The following is a 23,283-nucleotide window of genomic DNA, read 5'->3' as shown; positions in this document are numbered from 1 at the left end:
ACCGAGTACCCCAATCGCCAGAACAGCACGAAAGTGGCGGAAAGACTAAGATAAAACTCACTTGCCAGAACAGCACAAGTGGCCAAAAGCCGTACTTGCCAGAACAGCACAAGTAGGCCAAACCCGCACTTGCCAGAACAGCACAAGGGGGCGTAAATGTAAGTCAAGCAAAAGGTATAGCAAAATGACAAATTTACATGGATATGACCCATTTAATTAAACAAGTAGAATAATTCACTCGTACTTGAAAAATAATTAATAGATAAGAATGAACGGATTAGAAATCATGTTATGGGAAATTAAGACATTTCATAATATATGACATGTATAAATAGTAAATTCCACATTTATGATTAATGTGAGAAATATACATAAATGAACGGTAGATAAAGTATTTAGGATGCAAAAACATGTGACGGAAGTTAAATAAATTAAACCCGAATACATGTATTTCAAGGTAAAAAATTTACCCAAATGAGGCTACGGCCTAGCCATGACCAGCCCAACCAGGCCACGGCCTGGCCGCACCCCGTCTCAGCCTGCCACGGCCTGTGCCAAAACTGGCAGCCCTTGCACAAACAACCAGCAGCACATCAGCATACAATACAGGCCAAAAACGCAGCATACAAGCAGACAAACACATTACTTCCCCCTCTGTCCAACCGTCTTAGGACGGTTTCCTAGGCCAAACCAAGGTAGATTTCACCCGTACAATAGACCCAATACCAACATGTACATATACTTGAGACAATAGCAAAAAAAATGGTTCAATATAGCATAAAGAAACCTGTCAAAACAGCCCGCGAAAACTGCCCCACAAGGTTCATTTTCACGATTTATAAAGTTCATTTGTGACCGTCTTAAGACGAAAGTTTAAGCATGAAAAGGGTGAAATTTCTCACATACAACCAACCCATTACATACTTTGGTATACATATGAGACGGAAAGCAACTATTCGGTTCAAATAATCCGTGGAATCGACTCAAAAACAGTCCACAAAAGTCGTCCATTATCAACCAATATAAACATGGTTTTTCTAGCAACTTATGAGGCCGTCTTACGACAAGTTTTTAAGCATGTTACAAGGCGGAATTCATCCAAACAAAAGACTATATTCATTCATGTATACGCACACAAGACATGAGCAATCAAATTGACTCGAACCAACAACCATTTCAACCCATAAATCGCGTCCAAAACGCCCCAGCACAGCCCCTGTTTCACGGTTTTATGTCCAGTTTTGTGTCCGTCTTAAGACGAAATTTTAAGCATGAAAATGATAGTATTCATCCAAACAAATTACCCAACATGATTACCCACTTTACCAAGAATCCAAAGGTACCAACTTTTCTCAAAATCGATAAGTAAAACTCGAATAAAACCATCTCAAAGGACACCACATGAACTCAGTCAAGACAAAAACTTTGTTTTGTAAAAAGTAAGAACACATGTAAATACATATAAATTTCAACATAATGTCGAGTAATCCCATCACCGTTACCTTATTTGCTCTACCACGAACACGGTTCCGGCTCAAAACTACTCCGGGTTGTCTAAGCTTGCACCTAAACACAAAAACGAACGGAATTGACGAGAATTTCGAGCCTTAAGATAGATGGCAGCCACGAAATTGGAGGAAAGACGGAACCTTTCTTACCTAGAAAGATGAAGGAGGAAGTAAGGAGGAGAATGATGCAAAAATTAAGAGGAATGGTGAAGAAATGGGGCCGGGATCTGTGTTACAAGGGTACGAAAATGGAGTTGTACATGCTATGCTTGGTTCGTTTATGCTGCTGCATTGTCTTCTTTTTTGTTGTTGTTTGTGGGTATTTCAAAAAGGACGAGATAGGAGGAAAACAAATGGGGTTGGTTGGTATTGGTCAGTAAGGTGAGGTAGAGTACTTAATTATTATTATTTTAGTTGGGTGCCAAAATTGAGGAGTGTGTTGTCGACACGGGATAGGTCGAGAGTAGATTAGTCTAATCTCACATGTGAACATGTGACGATCTTTTGCTAGACGGAAATTCGCTTTAAACCTACTATAATTTAAGACGGAGCTTTATTATCATTATTGTCGCTATTAATATTATCCGACAAAAATATTTATTTTATATAAACAAGCTTGTGAAAATGTAACTTTTATAAAATTTATGTTCAAAAGGAGATTAATTAAATTAAATAATTTGAAAATATAAAATAAAGTAATCGAACGGTTAAATAAGTTTTAAATGTCAGAATGAGAAATTCGCGGGTGTTACAATCACCCCATCTTTTAAAAAGTTTCGCCCTCGAAACTTGAAGGCGGAAATGAAAGGTTATAAAAATAAAATTGAACTTTTTGAAATTGGTAACCAACCATTTAAAACGTTACTTATCGTAAGAATTAAAATTCTTTCAAAAATTTCAGCTAGAATTTCCCGACAGAACCAGATTCTCATCAAAGGAACGGAGGTGCTCTCGTTGCGCATTCGAGAACATCACATTCCAAATCAAAGATAAGGTCAAAAGCAAATCATTTGTATAAATCTAAAATCAAAATACTTTCAAAAACATTAATGAAGAGTTTTCAAAAGTATAAGTCTCATTCATGGAACGAAATTGCTCTTGTTGTGCACACAAGAATGCTAACTTTCCAAGTCAAAGACAAATTTAAAACAAAAATCACTCGCCGACAAGCGTAGAACAAGTTATTAACGTCTCTAATAACGAGTTCTAACATCCGATCAACGTTAAAATCAAAAGAAAAGGTAATCCACTCAATTTTCTTTTGCAAAAGCCAAAATAGAGATAAAGGTTTCACTTTTAAACTCAAAAGGGAGTCAAATTCCTGAAAATATAACATTAAACTTTCACCAAGAAATTTTAAATAGATCAAAGTTAACAGGAATTGTATAAAATTTAAAGGAATCTCGGGTTTAGAAATTAAAATCGTGTTAAAGAAGTCGATATTCAAGGAACAAATAGGGAATTGAATCAAATTTTCATTCTTCAAATTTTTAAAGTAGGTACGGTTTGCAGAAGTAACATAAACTTTTAACAACAAAACGAAATGGTAGCTTGAAATGTTAGAGATTTTACGAAGTGAAAAGCAACTTAGACATCATAAAGGCAAATTACGCTAGGAGAATCCAAGCTTAACTAACAAAAGAGCTATGATGAACTTCATAGGGTAAGAATTGAAGTCAAATCCACAAGGATGTCAAAGATAGAGTTTCATAGGTCACTAGCATCAAACTCAAGGGAGGAGCAAGATGAAGCGAGGAAAAGAGGTATGAGCGGTAACGCTTATGGCCCAAGGGGAAGGAGAAATTAGGTAACAAGGAAACGCCAGATACTCAAACCTCAAATAACAACAGCATCCAAATGGTTCTGAAAACTTTCTAACAACAAAACTCATAACTACAACACTCCCAAGGATTTCCTCAAATCACTTATGTTTCTTCTCCCTAAGCAATTCCATGAAACAAGGTACTCATTTAGGGTAAGGTAGTAACATGCCAACCCAAAGTCTGAAAAATCACTAGGATCTCAAGTCCTTCTATCCTTTTACTTATTACGGATTCCCAAAAGCAGATCTACACTTATCTACAATCATTATGCCATCTTCTTAAGTACTCAATGCAACTTCAAGGTCTATAAAATTATAGGGTCAACAAATTCTTCTCAATACTAAGCCCCTCTCAACTCAAGAACTCTCAAAAGCCAACTAATACCAAATCACATCAGCAATCCATTATAGTCATCGACATCCCAAGGTATATCCATTCAAATCCGATATCCTAGAACTTACTAACCATCGAGTTCCCAAGAGACAAGGTCTTAATTGTAACAACATTTTATCACCTCATATTCCTCATCCTAACACCAAAATAGAAACTATGTCCTTAAACTTAACAATTGGTGTCAACCATACCATTATCCTTTTTAGTTACTAAAACACGTGCTAAGACTTCCTAACAATGTAGCTTACTTTCACTCTCATACCATACCTCAAGTAGTAATCAATATCACTCACTTAAACCAACTAATAATCCCACAATTAGCTTTTCTCATATGGTTATACACATTTTCAAACTCCCATGTCCATAGTGATTATAGATGCCAATCAAAACTCGACTTACTTAGTCAATTCTATATCCCCAACTCCACCATTCAAATCCATCCATTTTATATCAAGAACTAAGCACTAGTATCCCAAGACACGTCTCACTACACTTACCAAGCCTTACAAACCACAAACATAAACCACAAAGCCAAGTTCTATAACCTTAGTAACAAATGCAACTCACACTTGACACACATAATCCACCAATCAAATGTACTCACTTTGTGGAGGAGCTAGGTATAAGAACCATCAAGTATGTCTCATCACACTACCTAAGTCTTTCCAACATCAAACCCTCTCAAAACAAGAATTAAGACTCAAACACCACAAACTCCACAAAAGTCAAATTTTCCAACCAAGGTCAACATTACTCAAAAGAAGGAGTACTATCCGATAAGCGTTAAGGGAGGATAAGCAAGGAACAAAGGACATGTTAGTGAAGGAAAAGTAGATCTATATACTTAACATATTCATATATGTTTTAATTTAATTTGTCATAAAATTAACAAATGATCTTATGCATGCAAACACTTAAACAAAATAAAGAAGAAACATTGTTCTTAAATTGGATTTTCGGTTTATAGGGCACAAGAGAGATCACCTTTCTCTCTTGTTCTTGTGCTTTCCTTTAGTGGAAGAACTAAGATCCAAGTGTAGGAACTCTCCCAAAGCTAAATACCCAAAGCACACTCTTAATTAAAATTAATATTATGAGTACTAGATAATATTAACTTTGTAGAAAATTGACTCAAAATAATTTTGTTGTTGGTCTCCTAAAAACCGGTTTCAAGAGAGGAGAAGAGGAAGGAGAAATCTTTTTATCTCTCTAAAAATATTTGATGAGATGAATGAATGAATGAAAAAAGACAATAACGTTATTGTGTATAAGGTAAAATTTAGAGGAAAAACCAAGTGGTTTTTGCCTCTAAAAACCGGGTGGTAGGAGGGGCAAAGGGAGCCAATGCATGCCTTTGTTTATCTTCACAATGTAAACTAGGGTTGCATTGCTAGTAAGGTAAGTAATCATTATGTTTACCACTTATATTATAAACACAATATTTAGCCTAATCCCCTTCCTAATTTCGGCACCTTCATAAAATGGAACCCATTTTATTTTTGTCAAACTTGTCTTATGTCACATGTCATATGTAACATAAATTTGTTATGTATTTTTAACATATTAAAAATCAACGTATTAATAAAAAATACGTCATATACAAAAATCGATTTAGTAATTCATAATTACTTGTACCAAAATTTTTTACCAATTTATAAATCACAACAACTTGTATTTATAATTATTCATTCGAATTCAATTGTTTCCTTAAACAATAATTTCATCCGAGCAATGATACGATTCGATTACTCAGACCGTATCTCATTTAATCAAATTTAAATGAGATACGTAAAAATTACTTCCAAAATCGTCCGTCAATTTTAATTAAATTAATTGACCCATAACGTTATATGATCAATTAATTAATCAATTAAGAGTTTTGCCCTATAGGTATGACCTAGGGGATCAACTGATCACCACCGTCGCACGACAGTAATGTCAAACTCTAGTCAGCCAATCATTACCGATATATGTTGATCAGTTGACAGTAAATATTACTTCCCAATTGTATTCTTAATAATGAGACTTAAACATGAGATCATCATGATCAACAGTCGTGATCGCATTATTGTCGGAGGACACATATTCCAACAATCTCCCACTTGTCCTCGACAAGTGTGCGTCACCAATTCTCTTGTCCTATTACTATCTCCCACTCAATGCAAGGTGTCTTTCAGGTCGTACTTGCAATTGATCATATCGAGAGTGGTTTCCTCGATCTAGAGAATAACTGATTGACCGGATTTATCCACCATGGATACATTCCGAGCGTGGCCACGCATTTCCAGTTCATTACTCCTCGAGTGGCCCTGAGATATTGTTATAACCCTGACTAGGGGTGGACAATTCCTATCGCACTCATTCCCTTCAATCGCCTGACCATCATAACCCAAAATATGCCCATTTGACCCCATTTACGAAGGTCGTAGTAACACAAATCAAAGTTAATCAAATCGTGCCATCTTAGGCGAATAGTCTTTAGTCAAAAGAATTGACTCATTTGAATACTATAGTAGCTCTCGCCACGACCAGGCTATATAAATTTGCCAGAACTCTATAAGCGGTCATAAGGCCCGACAAAATGTTCCTAACAGTCTGCCTATGTGATCGACTAGTCATCTCACATGACTCTATGGCACTTGAACTTGCCATCAATCGCATCACACTCTAGTCACTTCAAGACGTCACCTCATGTAAGTAACTATGGGCAAATACAATGTTAATCCATGTTCACTTTAACGGGGTTCAATTGTCTCCACAACCCGTTTGGATGTAACAAAGTGTATGGTGAGTTAATAATAACTCATACGACAAATGTCGACATCACACTCGGGTAGTCAATACCATATTACAACCTTGTGATGTATATCGTAAGTGTAAACACTTATTGATTGCAATAGAAGTTTAACATGCCATGTGTCCATGTGTTCAAACTTCTTATACTTGCATTTTCCTTTACATTCATGTTCTCTCTCATAGCATGAACCTTACCAAGTACACATCAAGGTTCCCGACCTTGGTTTTGGTTCTTTATCTTGAAAGAACTTCCTTGTCGATTATCACATAACGAACGAATTTGTGATGAATGATATGACTTGTACTGATCAAGTACTCCATCCACACACAATGCACTAGGTATATGTTTTGCAGAGTCTTGCAACAATTTGTCAAGATGATTGACCTAGCACTTCTCACAAGTCCTAGCATATTAGGAAAGATTAGTTTTGAGCAACTTATTCTCTAACTATGTATCTTTCCAAAACTTCTTATTTCTCTTTCTAGCTTGAAGAGGTTTAGGATTCTCATAAATCCTTGCATGTGCTCGGATTTTCTATAATATGTGTAACCTCTTGACACACAATAGAGCATTCCGTCAAACACCGAAATCGCTCATCGAATTCTACTCGAGAATTCATGACGTTTCTATTATGGCTTACCAATGAATCATCATGCTCTTATGCACATGATTCACCATTGGACATGTGCATGATTATTCTAATGGCGGAAACATTAGTTACTAATAATCATGAGATCAACCGTTCATAGGTTCAATGAACGACCATGACTGCTAATGGCAATTCCATTTTCATCTACATGAATAACCTATGTGAATGTTGATACGATGTGTATCTCTTAATACTAATCCAATATTTCTTGATGTATTTGGATTCATCATAGTCCATATTCATCCAGAATTGAAAACTCAAATACTTCTTGTGAAAGAAGGTATTAGCTCGTCATTTTTCAATGAGTGATGAGTTGTAAACATTCAAAGGATGATGGCTCCAACTAAATTCCATGTCTTCACATGAAAATTTCTAATGCTCCCACTTAATTTCACATGTTTCGAAATTGATTACTCAATTGAAAACATTTTAAAGTTTGGAATGTATGTCACTTTGCAAAGTTATTAAGATGACACCATATATGTTCTCATCATATCCTTTCAAAATTCCTATTTCGAAGAGGTCTCATCTTAACCTTATGGAAAGAGATTTTAAATCTCTAATACATTCATGTCATAATGATGTGTGGCAATGTCATTTATTAAATATAATTAATATCTAATACACATCCTTCAAAATATCCCTTTTAGAAGGAGGTTTAACCAATTCATTTTCAAAATGCGGTTAAGTAATGACATCTGCGTGGTTTAAAACTTTGGCTATTGAAGATATCGGTATATCAATCCTTGCAACCTCTAGTCATAAATATCGCTTATTACTAGGATGTTACATTGATTCATTTAGGCTCTTAAGTAAATCTCAAGGGTGAAACTATTGGTCAAAATTTTCATAAACTTAGTCAAAAACTCTTGTTAAGACTTTACATTAGTCATTTTTCTTCCAAAACTTTCTTTTGGTCTCCTCGTGTAGTTATCTTGAGAATATACTCTTATGATTACTTCACTTGGTCTCTTTGGTCATATAGAACTTACATGAGACCATAGATCTCATCTATTGGGTATACTATATAAATAGATATACCTTTATTCAAATCATTCTTTCTTGCGTAGATCTCATTTAGACAATCTTATCTTGGTGTGAGTTGTGTCCTCATTTTTCTCCCACTCTATCTTTAGAATAAATACACTAGAGATTCAAAGATAGCATATGAGACACAAATAATGATTTTTGAAGTATAAGGAGAACTATCTCATAAGTTTGACTAATAGTTTTAGATTTCGTAAGTGTTACTTGGTGATTGGCATTCCTTTAAGAGAGTTCATAGACTCAAAATTACTTTATAAATGATCATACACAAGCCTTAAGCATGTGGACATATAATGAAACCCGTCATTATATTTGTCTATTAGATCACTTTAAGTTATATGTTTCTAAGAACAAGCATTTAAACATGAATTTTAGAACAAAAGGATAAAATGATAAAACGGGTGACTTGGGTTGCAAACCAAGTCACCATTATCCAAAATACAACAAATTATCCTAAATACCTTTCCATGTCGAACACGGAAACTTAAGGTTCTAAAAATCCAAAACATAATTTAAAATAAGACAATAAAAAGCGAAGCTCCATGAAAGCTATTCCTAGCTCCTTGATAGTTTCTTAAGCTTGCTTTTCTTTTCCTTTGTCTTTGCTTGGTGGAGGCCCTATTTACAATAAAAAGGGAGATACATTATCACAACTTTATATCACAATACCATAGTTGAATTAGAAACATAAAAGAAAGGATAGACATTTACCTACTGGAGTAATCTTTCCAGCCTTAATATCACCAAGGTATTTGGAACAATTTCTTTTCCAATGTCCCATACCATTACAATAATGGCATTTATAAAGAGGACCCTTCTTGATTTTCGAAGTGCTAGCATCATTAGCTTTAGCTTTGGTGAAAGTGGGAGCTTGCTTCTTACCCTTCCTCCCATTCCTTTTGAACTTCCCCTTACTCTTTGTGCTTATGTTAAGCACATCCTTTGGAGGGTTCACATTTAACCCCATGTCCCTCTCGGCTTGCACAAGTAACTTGTGCAATTCTTCAAGAGACACATCCTTGTCTTGCATGTTAAAATTCACCCGGAATTGAACATACGCTTTGACTTTGGAAAAGGAGTGTAGAATCCTATATACAATGAGTTCTTTGGGGATTTCAACCTTTTGAATTTTCAAGGTCTCGAAAAGCTCCATAAGTTTGAGCACATGAGGGCTAACCTTTTGGCCCTCTTTGAATTCGAGATCAAAGAATGCCGCGGCCGCCTCATATTGGACGATCCGCGGCGTTTGTGAAAACATTGTCACATGTTTGGAGTAAATCTCATTAGCGTTGCCCATTTTAAAGGCTCTCCTTTGGAGATCCGCCTCCATCGCAAATATCAAGACATTTTTCATTGCGGCGGACTCCTTTTGGTAAGCCTCATATGCTTCCCTAGTGGCGGCGGTCGACCTAGTAGTAGGTTCGGGTGGAGAGGCCTCGGTAAGGTAACGAAGCTTGTCGTCACCTTGGGCGGCTAATTTGAGTTGGGCATCCCAATCGGAGAAATTTGACCCATTCTTTTCAAGTTTACATCGATCCATGAAGGATCGGAGCCATGATGAATTAGCGAGAGGCGTGGCATTTGGAGTTGGTGTTGCCATTTGTTATGAGAAAAAGAAGTGGTCTATAAAACAAAATATAAGGAGTAAAACAAATGTCGTTTTAATAATAATACTCGTAAAAATTTAATTTAAACAAGTTCTAAGCATTTTTCTAGTGACCTCTACCCAACTAGATAAATGATTCCAAGACCCAAATTCATATCATCTTAGGCACGGGATAGCCGATGGAACCCTTATTAATATAACTCGGTGGACGTTTAATCGATTCTACTTTTAGAACTCTTGGTCGATAAAATTACTCTAATGTTTATCTATAGCCCGGAACACATGCGACTACGGTCACGAATACTTCCGTTGAGGTCAATCCAAATTTCGAATAAATGTGTCCATGATCCAAATTCACATTAATTTGGGCACGGGATGGCCGATGAAACCCTCATCAACACGAATTCGGTGGATAGACATTCATCACCCACTTCCCCTACGTAACAAGGTTTGTACCCCGGGATGGCCGAGTGCACTCCCTCGCGAAATAGGTTTTCATGGTTTCTACTATTTGGTAAGGCTATGTCTCGATTAATTGTTTTAGCGAGAGGTCATGTCAATTTATTATCTATCACGTTTTAAGTGAACTAAAGCGGTGAACTACGATAATTGTAATTGACACGGTCGATGAAGTCGATTAGATGATGATGCATGTTTTAGTTATGTCGATTTAGCGATGCATGTGACATATAAATAAAATGCAAACATAAAATAAATCCTAGTATGGCCTTCCTAAAATAGAAAAACTATTTAACTATTACATATTCGGAAACCAACTCCATTGGTCCCTTGAACTTCGGTTGTGGCACGCATCTCGAGGTAACACCGTCTTTATGTATCGCCATCTTGAAGAAATCCGTCTTGGGGAACTCCGAGATAAATTAAATTACATAGCAAATTACATAATTTCCTATTATAAATTTGTAACTAAAATAAAATAAATCTATTAAATTACAAAACGGTGATACGAGATCACAATAAATTACAACTGAATCGATATTCCCATACATTTCGGGAAATAACAATTAAAACTAAGGCCATACTAAGTAAAAATTACATAATTTAAAAATTACATAAATTAAATTATGACAATCATAAAGAAAATGCAGCATTATAATATGTATGAACATGCCCAATTTTATGCTAAATCGCCTTTAATTAGCCAATATCGTATATTACTCGGTTTTTAAGGATTTGCGTGATTTCAACATTTTATAATCACAAAAATTACATAAACTCATATTTATGCATAAGTTAATTACCCTAACCTCTTAGGACTCAAAATTTAGTCTTCACTAATTATTTGACCATAATTAACTCATATTTCTAAAAATTGTTCATTAATGGACTTAAAAATATAAAAATAAACTATAAACTTCAAATAAATCACAAAAATTTCAAATAAATTTGAAATTTGAAATTTAAACTCATGAACATTCTGGAAAAATACCATGACACTCATAATGTTCAAAAACTTAGGTTAAAAATTTCGAATTTTTATCCGGAAAAACAATGTTGCGGTTTATCGGTTTTAACTAAAATAATCATAAAAACATGAGAAAAATTATATACACCAACTTTTCAATTTTAGATCTGAAAAAGATAATAAAATGCAACATTTGGACGTTTTTCCTTAGTCATAGATTATGTTTTATTAATTTTTCACTAATAATGTCACTATTTATGCTATTTTTCTTCAAAAATCATAAATCATGCACAAAGACTTCAATATAGCCTATTAATTTACACACATCTTGTAAAATTGCATGTGACAACATACTAAATTTCTATGACCAGATTCGAAATTTATCTCATACACTACTACAAATACAGGCAACCACAACGGCCCTTTAACAACGCTTATTCACGAAAATCATCAAAACACGTTGTAGAATTTATTCCGCGAATTTTACCAAACTTAATTACAACGGTTATGTGTTGTTAGCCGTTGTTATTGGTTTTAACAACGGGTCATACTTAAACAACCGTTGTTAATGAAAAAACTAATAACAACGGTTAAATTTTAACCGTTGTTAATGGTTTGGCGCCAAATTAGTGAAAAGTAATCACAACGGTTATATTAGAACCCGTTTTTAATACTTTTTAACAACGGTTGTAGACTCAATAACCGTTGTTATTAATATTATGAAAATCTTAAGAACAACATATTGCTTTATTCTGCTATACGCTACAAACACAAACACAAGCTAATACTGCTACTATATCATCCTCCATTCCTCCCTGATCGTCTCTCTGTCTTCATCTCCGTCACTGTTGTCACGTCTTCTCTCCCTCATCGTGTTTATCAATCAGGTATATATATGTTTCTTAGCAACGCTTATAACTAGATATAGGATTTTTTGGGTTATTATCTAATTTGTTGATAATTTAGCTTAATTGCTTTCCTGAATTTCGTTAATTTGTTTGCTTATTATTGTATTTTCTGAATTAGTTGCCTATTATTACGAATGTAGAATAATGACTCGAACTTGGATGATTGATGCAAATATGAGTGACCGCACCTACAAGGATGGTTTAGCAGAATTTTATGAATTCGTTTCGAACAATTTGAAAGGTTCTTCTAGTATTGCATGTCCTTGTGAAAGATGTGGTAATATTAGCTATATGGCTTTTCCGGACGTTAAAATACACCTAGAAAAGTGGAGATTTAGTCGATCCTATACACGTTGGATTTTTTATGGGGAATCATTAGAGGAAGAGAATAACTCTGAAGAAGATGATGTTGAGGTACACGAAAGCCAAACTGATGATCCTGAGTTTGCCGAGTTTTTTGAGTTGGAAGAGTTGGAAGTAGAGAAGTTGAATGTTGGGTCTATAGATAATGAAGAGAATGATGATGAGTCGATTGCTTTTGAAGATGTAGGTGATGACACTAGTAATTGGGATGACCTTAACAACATGTATGAGAAGTTGTGTGAGTACGAAGCACCTCTCGTATCCTGGTTGTAAGTTCACAAAAATGTCGGATGTGGTGAAGTTGTATAATATCAAGGGGGCAAATGGGGTGAGTGACACGTGTTTCACTAGTTTTTAGCCTTGATAAAGGAGTTGCTTACGATGGTAATGTTCTACCTGTTAAGACATATGAGGCGAAAAAACTAATAAGAGGAGTGGGTATGAAATATGAGAAAATACATGCATGTCCAAATGATTGCATATTGTATCGGAAATTATATCAAAACTTAACCAATTGCCCTAAATGTTTGGAGTGGCGTTATAAGGATAAGGAAGGGATCCCGGCTAAGGTGTTGTGGTATTTTCCATTGATACCAAGTGTCATAAGGATTTATGCGAATCCCGATGATGCAAAAATGTTAACTTGGCATGAAACAGGAAGAATAAATGATGGAAAGCTAAGACACCCGGCAGATGGTAAGCAATGGAAATCGTTCGACGCTAAGTATCCCGAGTTCGGCAATGAACCTAGAAACTTACGTCTAGCGCCGTCCATCGATGGAATGAACCCACACGGAAACATGAGTAGCCAACATAGTACTTGGCCGGTAGTGTTGGCTATTTATAACTTACCTCCATATGTGTGCATGAAAAGAAAGTATTTGATGTTGTCGTTGTTAGTTTCCGGCCCTAAACAACCTGGAAATGATATAGATGTATATTTGGAACCTCTTCTAGATGATTTGCGATTGTTGTGGGATAGTGGGATAGAAGTATTTGATGCATATAAGAACGAAACTTTCAATTTGAGAGCGATGTTATTGTGTACAATAACCGACTATCCCGACTTATGGCGACCTTTCGGGCACACAGTTCATGGGAAAGAGGCTTGTCCATTGTGTGGGGAGGATATCGAGTCCGAATACTTGAAGTCTTCTCGTAAGTATGTGTATATGGGAAATAGGAGGTTCTTGTATCATGACCATTGTTATCGCAAGATGCGGAAAGCATTCAATGGAAGACAAGAACTTCGTCAACCTCCTAGAATTTTGAGTGGGCATGAAGTTTATCGGAAAGTAAAGCATATTGAGATAGATTATGGGAAGAAGAGCGGCTCTAAATTGTCTACTCGTGGGTATAAGAAAAGATCCATATTTTTTGATAAACTTCCATATTGGCACGACGGGAGGTCGGCATTGCCTCGATTTCATGCACATTGAGAATAATGTCGTGATAATATTATCAATACCCTTCTGAATGTTCCTGGTAAAACAAAGGATAACGCCGCAGCTAGGGAAGATATGAAAATGATGGGTATTAGGCTAGAGTTGGCACCACAGAAGAGAGGTAATCGTACATTTTTACCGCCAGCAGCTTTTACCCTTTCACGGAATGAGAGAAAAGAGTTCTGTGCATGCTTGAATGGAATTAATGTGCCACATGGTTATTCGTCGAACATCAAAAGCCTAGTGTCGATGCAAGACCTAAAACTCACCGGGTTAAAGTCACATGATTGTCACACTTTGATGCAACAATTACTACCTGTGGCTATTCGTTCCATTTTACTTGAAAAGGTAAGATATGCTATAACTAGATTCTGTCTCTTCTTCCAGTCCATATGCGAGAAAGTCATCGATCCCGATGACGCGGATTCATTGCAGGACCTCGTTGTAACCTCTCTTTGTCAGTTGGAAATGTATTTTCCACCCTCTTTCTTCACTATCATGATTCATCTGACCATTCACTTGGTTAGGGAGATTTTGTACCTTGGGCCCGTGTACTTGAGATACCAGTATCCTTTCGAAAGATTGATGAAAGTCTACAAGGACTATACATCTAATCGGTATCGTCCGGAAGGTTGTATTGCTGAACGCGCTATTTTAGATGAAGTTCTTTCATATTGTTACGCTCATCTCTCCCCTGAGGAGTTGATTGGCGTTCCTAAGAATCGTCATAGTGACTGGATGACCGGAAAAGGTATTAGGGGCCGGGTTGAAAAAATTGTGACACGTGAAATGTTGCATTTAGCACACATGTATGTGCTAAACAACGAAGATGAGGTGCAACCTTATATTCAACAACACAAAGATGAGCTCAAATACGATCACCAAAACAAGACCGAGAAGTGGATTGCGAACGAGCATACGAAGACGTTTCCGGAGTGGTTTAGGAATATTGTCTTACGATTGTCTTGATCAAACTGGTGATGACATCTCTCCTAGGTTACTACGTCTTGGTTTAGGTCCAAATGCAAGGGTCACCTTTTACAACATTTTTGCCATTAATGGATATACTTTTTACACCCGCGAGCAAGATGAGGTGAGCACAATGCAAATTAGTGGTGTGAGTTCTGAATTTGAGGCAACTACTTCAAAAGATAAAAAGCCTATTTGGGGAAAATGCCTTTATTATGGTGTTATTCAAGAAATATTGGTACTAGATTACATTGATTTCACAATGCCTTTGTTTCGATGTAACTGGGTTGATAACAACATCCATTGTGTCCGAAAGGATAAGATGGGATTTACGTTGGTCAATCTGGGTAAGGTTGGCAATAATAAGGATGATCCTTTCATAATGGCATCCCAAGCTAAACAAGTGTTCTATGTCACCGATCCTATGGATAAGAAGTGGTCTGTTGTACTGTCTATAAGGAAAAGAAGGAGTAGTCCATCCGATAATGGTGATGATGATCAGGATGTCGTTTTTGAGGGAATGGATCAGTCTACCACTGTATCTTATTTCGACGATGTTGACACTGATCATGAGGACACTGAAAGCATCTATATGCGTGATGACCATGGTGAAGGTATTTGGGTTAACGAAGAAACTATGACATCCAAGAAACGCCCCGATCCCGAGATAGTTCATCGGGACACAAAGTATGCATGCATCTTTGGTGTTGTCTTATTTTCTTGATCTTATTATTAGATGTGGATGCTGGTGTTGAAATTGCTGAATAATGTTGTTGGTGCTTCTGCTGGTTACAGTATGTATTGTTACAGGTTTGGACTGTAATGGAATTACAGTAATTTTTTAAAAAAAAAGAGGTTCAACAATAACAACGGTTATATTTAAATTACCCGTTGTTAATACTTTCAACAACGGGTGTAGTACCTCTACCCGTTGTCAATTCTTTTTTTTTGACATATTTCATTTTGGCGCGAATTTGGTGAAAATATATTACAACGGGTATATTTTAACCGTTGTAATAAACTTTTGACAACGGTTTACTTTTATTGACCCGTTGTTATTAACATATAACAACGGTTCTTCTTTGAGCACCCGTTGTTAATAGTTTGTCTTAATAAAAAACTAATATAGATCCATACAGCATGCCATACACAAACACACACAACATTATTAGTTCAACCGTTGGTATCCTGTGTTAATTCTTCTCTCTTTATCATCCTGCCCAGTTTCCGAAGCCCAGATTCCGTTGCCTTCCCTTATCATCCTGCTCGTTCTCTTTATCATCATCATCAACAGGTATGTTCACTTTAATTTTGTGTTTCGTCATTAGGGTTTTAAGACGATCATCTTGTTTCTTTTTCATGCATCTGTTTGTTTTTCGTCTTCCTTGTTATATTTATCATCCCGCATCATCTACATTACACCTCTTATCAGGGTTTAGGATTTTAGAAGCTCAATCTGTTTTTTTAAATTTTCATTCCTATTAGGGTTTAGGGTTTTAGATAATACTCTGCATGTACGTTGTTAAGTTGTTCATTTCCAGCTATATCATTCATATTTGGGTTTTAGGATTATCATGGGTGAAAAACGTAAAAGAAGTCAAAAGAATAATGAGCCTGGTGATAATAAGCCTGGTGAGAGGGGTGCTACGAAGTGCAAGAAAGTCCTTGCAGCTATAGCCGCTAAACAGCCGTTCCAAATAACATGGAGTGAGATGGGTTTCCCTACTGGTCCAAATGCGGGTCTTTTCTCCAGTTGGATTGGTGCTTCCACAAGACAGTTTGTGCCTATCCATTTAGATGATGTTAGAACTTTGAATCCCAAATTGGCGGAGTTATACTTGGCTCGTGTAAAGGAAGGCTTTATTATACCCGATAAAAGCAATGATGTGTATTTAATGCATAAGGCAGCGGATGTCCACAGGCAGTGGAGGTGTGGCGTTGCTAGGGATTGGTTGTATGTGGACAAGGCAACGGGGGAGATGCGTAAGAGCCCACCGGAAAACAAGTGTCCCACCATCAAGCAGGAAGAATGGGATCTTTTAAAAAAGATGAGAACTACTGAGAAGTTTCAGGTTAAATATCCTCGCCTTTTAACGATTTACCTATCATTTTTTTAATTAATGAGTCCTTTATATAATCTTTTTATTATCTCATCTACTTGCGCTTTTATATAATTATTTGAAGGCCGTTAGCAGAAGAAATCGTGCTAACATTTCATGCAAGAAGGGGAAATTCTATGGTTCTCGAGGCGGTTACAGAAAGATAGAAGAGGACCTCGTAAGTAGCATGCATTATTCCCCTGTGAGACTTTATTTTTTTAATCACACTTGGACTTGCATTGATACACATTTACGTGTATAAAGGTTACCATGTTAATGTGTAGGTGGCAAAGGGAGTGAAAGAGGTGGATCGGCATGTAACTTATAAACAAGGGCACACGCCTAAAGGATCCCGGTCGTCGCGTGACAAATATGATGAGGAAGTTTTGGCCAACATAGTAAGCATTATTTTATTAAGACGAGTTCATTACTAACTTTATTATTTTAGTCACAAATATAATTTGAAGTTTATTTAATATATTATAGGACAACGTATTGAAAGAGGTAAAAGAAGGGAAATTCACTCCCAGTGGTCGTAATGACGTTCTTGCTAGAGCGATCGGCCGACCCGAACATCCAGGTCGTTTGAGGGGCGTCCCGTTACAGGTTGGAGTAACGAAATATTATGGGAAAACCGCCCGAGATAAAGAAGAAAAGGAAGACTAAGTCCGAGAAGGTGACATGGTAACATTTATTCTATTATTTTCATTTAAGTTCAATTCACATGTTATTGTTGGGATAAAAATTGCGGACACATTACATTCTTGGCAAGCGACTTGATTAATGGCATCCGTACTACTAAAGCTGAATCGGAGGTAAGCTTTCCGAAGAAGAAGTGAAGATGATGGAGGATGTCATTTCTAAAGGGGTAATAATAAGGTACAACAGATTGGTCAAGAGGCCGCTACTACCTTGGCAATACATGAGAAGGAAGTATCGGTCAACGAGATTCAGAAAGATCAGGTACCTAATAATGCTTCTGAAGTTGTAACAACTAAAGCCGATCAGGTACCTAATACTTCCTTATTTTTCTTTTCTTTTTTTTTGGGTAAGATCGGGGGTGTGTTCACCGCCGGCTCTAATGCTATAACTTCCGACATGGTGCCATTGAATTGGTTAATTTTATTAGGTAAATAATGGGTCTGAAAAAGAGATGCAACTTGAGAAGACTACTGATGGAAAAAAAGCATACATACCCTTCAAGTCGGTTCCTGTTTTCGATAAGGTATGCATGAAGTGTTTAATTAGTTAAATTTATATGAATGCTGAAGTTTGTGCAAAAATCGGCCCCGAGAGAAAGCGTTTTTGCAAAATCTTTTGAATCTTTCAAGCGTTTTTGCAAAGATATAATAATGTATGTGTATATTCTTCAGGCCGTAAACAAGAGGCCGATATTCTTTGACCCTAATAGAACCGAAAAGCCACATGTGCGTGTTGGCCGGGGTCTCGTAGAAAACAAATCGCAGCAGCAATGAAATCGTAGTTCATGGCAAAAACTTTTGCCGAATCATAGAATAGTAGAGATAACTACGGTCTTTCCAGGCCATGAAAACTTTCAACCGCCTGTCCCGATTCGTGACGACATTACCATTCGGGAGATGCGCTTGGAAGTTTCATCCAATGGCCTCGAAACTCACATCTACTTGGCGAAGATATCTCCGCCGCCTCAAGAAATGAAAGCAGTTGGGGTTAGAAGAAATACCTTTATATATATGTTACATTTTTTAATTGTTGAATGTTTTTATATGTTAAATTTATATGTTATTTTTTTTTTTTTTTGTAGGGAACAAAAAAGCCGGCTTTGGCGGATAAGCCTAAGTCCACGGACATGCCAACGACCTCGACTTCACAACAACTTGATGAGGTATTTAATTAACTTCTCCATTTTTTTAAAAATTAACCTCGCTCCCTTTATTTATATTTTGTCTGTATTTATAAAAAGCATGGTAATTTTGTGTAGGGGACAAAAAAGACCGATAAGCCTAAGTCCCCGGTCTTACTGCTACTACTACCTCATCATTGAAAGAGCAGTTGACGAGGTATTTAATTAAGTACGCTTTTATTTTTATTACTCCAACTAGGATATGTTACCTTTGGATTTTTTATTATTTTAATTATCTACTACATGTGTAGGCTGGTGGTAGTAGCACAAAATCAAAGACTCATTCTTTCCCGGACCGGAAAGTTAGGACTTTAAACTCCACACAATATAAAGGGAAGGATTACATGCAAAAAGTAAGAACGGTGACGATGATGAGACTGCATGAGGAGGCTGGCCATCGCATAGCCACCGAGCAAGTGATAGTTATTCCGCTCGAGGAGGATATTCTAGGGGCTGAGCGCCAAGCGCTTATATCATGGGATCTGCTAGCCGTATGGGCTGGCCTAGACCAGATTGATATATCACACATATTTGTTTGGATGAAGTAAGTTTCTTAATAAATAATTTCATAGTCTAATATTCTGACTACTAGATAGTGTTTTAAATACCGGAATTAATACCGTAATAATGTAGGATATTGAAATTGAGAGTGATCCCCGAGAAGAATATTCCATCTGATCTATACGGATTCCTGTGCCCCTATGTTTTATCTTTATTTATTCCGGATTTCTCGTTCGAACAACGGGTAGATTATATTGATCAGCAATTGGCGACAACCAAGAAGCTGATTTTTTGCGCTTATAATGAAAAAGGGTAATAAACAAATTAATATTACGTTTCCCCCTACAATTGCATTTTCATACCTAATATATGTACTTGTTAATAATGATGATGTCTCTTGATGTAGGACTCATTGGGTGTAGGGATGTCAATGGATCGGGTTCGGGTCGGGTGAAGCCTTATCCGTCATCCATCCGTTCTTTTAAAATCTCATCCAACCCGTCCGTCATCCATGAAACATATCATCCGTCATCCATCCATCCATCATCCGTGGATGAAACGGGTGGATCGGGTGATAAACGGGTGTTGTGTATATTTATATTTCAAGTTTAAAAAAAATAATGATTTTTTTTCTCTACAAAAATGAAGTTAGATAATTACTTAGTTTAACTTTCTAGTTGGTAAGTTCACAAAATATCTATATTGAGAGTAGATAAATATGAAAATTTAAATATTTTATATCTTAATAATGTGTTATATGTAAAAAAAATTAAATAAAAAGTAATAGAATCGGGTGATGGATGGATGTCAGGTGGATAGCGGGTGGAATTTCTTCATCCAACCCATCCGTCATCCATCATCCATTTCATCCGTCATCCATCCATCATCCATTTAAGTCGGGTTTTCATCCATCTTTTAGGATCGGGTGGATCGGGTTTTGATGGATGCGGGTGAAATTGACATCCCTAATTGGGTGCTAGCAGCCATCATGCCGACAAGGAATAAAGTTTTCTGGTTGGACTCTTTACATCATCAACCAAGCGAGACTTTTAAGCACTTGATTAATATGTAAGTTTATAATACTGATTTATTTATAATAACATTTTCATTTTTTATTTATAGAAAAAAGCTCTTTCATATTTTTGCCCCTAAAAAAAATTAGTTTTCGCCTCCTTTTTATTTATTTAAAAAAGGGCCTTTAAGAAGAAAAGAGCAAACGAGCAGGATCAACCCACGGAAGATTCTGATGTTGGCCCTGATTTTATTACGATAACAGGGGTACGTGCTCAAATACAATAACATTATGTGCAAAATCTGTGTTTAATACTAATACAATACCTAAAGTTCAAGATTCTGATGTGAGCCTTCTCTCGTCTGTTTTTTTTTATGTAATAATAGGCCCCTCGCCAGCCAGATAGCATACAATGTGGATACTACGCTTGTCGGTTCATGTTGGAGATTATTAGGCGAAGATATCTCGTTATTCCAGACAAGGTTAGTAATAATTTAAACATGTGTTTATTACTTTTTTTAAATTAGAGCTAATGTTGTCTTGCTTGCTGCTATATATACCATGATGTTGCTAATGTTGTCTTGCTTCTTTCGCTATATATACCATAATGTCTTCTCTTTGTTTTTTCCGCAAAGATGCAATCAACCCGTCTCACAACAGATTGAGCAAGACTCAATCGTAGATATAGACGAGGTAAGAGACATGTGGGGCAACTACGTCTTAGAATATATTTAGAAATGCATGATACTCAGAGTTTAGATCAACTTATTAGTAAATTTTTTGTTGAAGTTAGGGAATGATAAGTTCATGTAAATTCAACTCCTTGTAAGTATATATATATATATGATGATGCATTTCTTTGTTGTGGTTGAATTGAATCTATTGAGTTCTGATGAACCCAGCTGTGATTTATGCTGGTGCTGGTATATGGTGCTGCTGACATATGCAGGTTTTTGAATGACATAAAACAAATTTATTTTTTCAAAACATTAGGAGTTTGTAATAAAAACGGTTACTAAAAAAACCGTTGTGAATACCTTTCACAACGGTTAATAAAAATAACACCGTTGTGAATGACATTCACAAATACCCGCGCATAATATTCAACAACGGGTATTAAACAAAGAACCGTTGTTAAAAGTCTTCACAATTTTGGAGGTAAAATTACAACAACGGGTATTAAACAAAGAACCGTTGTTACTAAAAATTTCAACAACGGGTATGTACCATAAACTCGTTGTCAAAAGACTTCACAATTTTGGAGGGAAATTTACAACAACGGTTATACATACGACAACCGTTGTTATATTATTCCCTCCATAATTTTGAAACACTTTCCACAACGGAGAACACCCAACAACAACGGCTTTTAACCGTGGTGAATATTTTAGACAACGGTTTCACTAAATAAGCAAACCGTTGTAAATACCTTCTACAACGGCCGCTTTAACAACGTCCGCTTTTTGATTTTACAACGGTTTTTACCCGTTGTTATAGGCTGTATCTGTAGTAGTGATATTAACCTATTTTTCACTTAAATCCGATTTTAATAATGAAAAATCCATTTTTCGAGCATGAGAAGTCCAAAAATTATGAAATTTTACAGGTTATCTCAAAATAATATATGTGACAACATATCCAAAAATCACTAGAAAATTCGAAGTTTAGCTATTTTTAGTCCGAAAATGACATCTATACTCATAAAATCATATTTTAATGCCATTATTATGTAATATGAACAATAAAAATCCATAAAATAACCAAAATATCCTAAAAACATTTTAGGACCAGAAATTTTAACATGCATAAATTAATTTCGTGATATATCATAATAACACAAATTTTATAAGTTTTATATGTTAATCTTTATAACTCGGAAAAACTTTTAACCGATTTGCATGAAAACAACCATGGCTCATGATACCGATTGAAGGAAAAGTAGATCTATATACTTAACATATTCATATATGTTTTAATTTAATTTGTCATAAAATTAACAAATGATCTTATGCATGCAAACACTTAAACAAAATAAAGAAGAAACATTGTTCTTACATTGGATTTTCGGTTTATAGGGCACAAGAGAGATCACCTTTCTCTCTTGTTCTTGTGCTTTCCTTTAGTGGAATAACTAAGATCCAAGTGTAGGATCTCTCCCAAAGCTAAATACCCAAAGCACACTCTTAATTAAAATTAATATTATGAGTACTAGATAATATTAACTTTGTAGAAAATTGACCCAAAATAATTTTGTTGTTGGTCTCCTAAAAACCGGTTTCAAGAGAGGAGAAGAGGAAGGAGAAATCTTTTTATCTCTCTAAAAATATTTGATGTGATGAATGAATGAATGAAAAAAGACAATAACATTATTGTCTATAAGGTAAAATTGAGAGGAAAAACCAAGTGGTTTTTGCCTCTAAAAACCGGGTGGTAGGAGGGGCAAAGGGAGCCAATGCATGCCTTAGTTTATCTTCACAATGTAAACTAGGGTTGCATGGCTAGTAAGGTAAGTAATCATTATGTTTACCACTTATATTATAAACACAATATTTAGCCTAATCCCCTTTCTAATTTCGGCACCTTCATAAAATGGAACCCATTTTATTTTTGTCAAACTTGTCTTATGTCACATGTCATATGTAACATAAATTTGTTATGTATTTTTAACATATTAAAAATCGACGTATTAATAAAAAATACGTCATATACAAAAATCGACTTAGTAATTCATAATTACTTGTACCAAAATATTTTACCAATTTATAAATCACAACAACATGTATTTATAATTATTCATTCGAATTCAATTGTTTCCTTAAACAATAATTTCATCCGAGCAATGATACGATTCGATT

General features: G+C 35.8%; 1 long non-coding RNA gene across 1 annotated transcript; it reads left to right on the top strand.

Annotated features, from left to right (window-relative positions):
- Positions 1–20,390: 20,390 nt before the first annotated feature.
- Positions 20,391–20,904, top strand: LOC141593111 (uncharacterized). The gene is made up of 3 exons (XR_012521287.1): positions 20,391–20,484; positions 20,610–20,694; positions 20,815–20,904. It is a non-coding gene; the product is annotated as an uncharacterized LOC141593111 (long non-coding RNA).
- The last annotated feature ends 2,379 nt before the right edge of the window (positions 20,905–23,283 follow it).

This window comes from Silene latifolia, chromosome 1 (assembly GCF_048544455.1).
Source record: "Silene latifolia isolate original U9 population chromosome 1, ASM4854445v1, whole genome shotgun sequence".
Lineage (NCBI taxonomy): Eukaryota > Viridiplantae > Streptophyta > Magnoliopsida > Caryophyllales > Caryophyllaceae > Silene > Silene latifolia.
The sequence above is the reverse complement of the archived record's forward strand: the minus strand, read 5'-3'. Positions and strand labels throughout refer to the sequence as shown.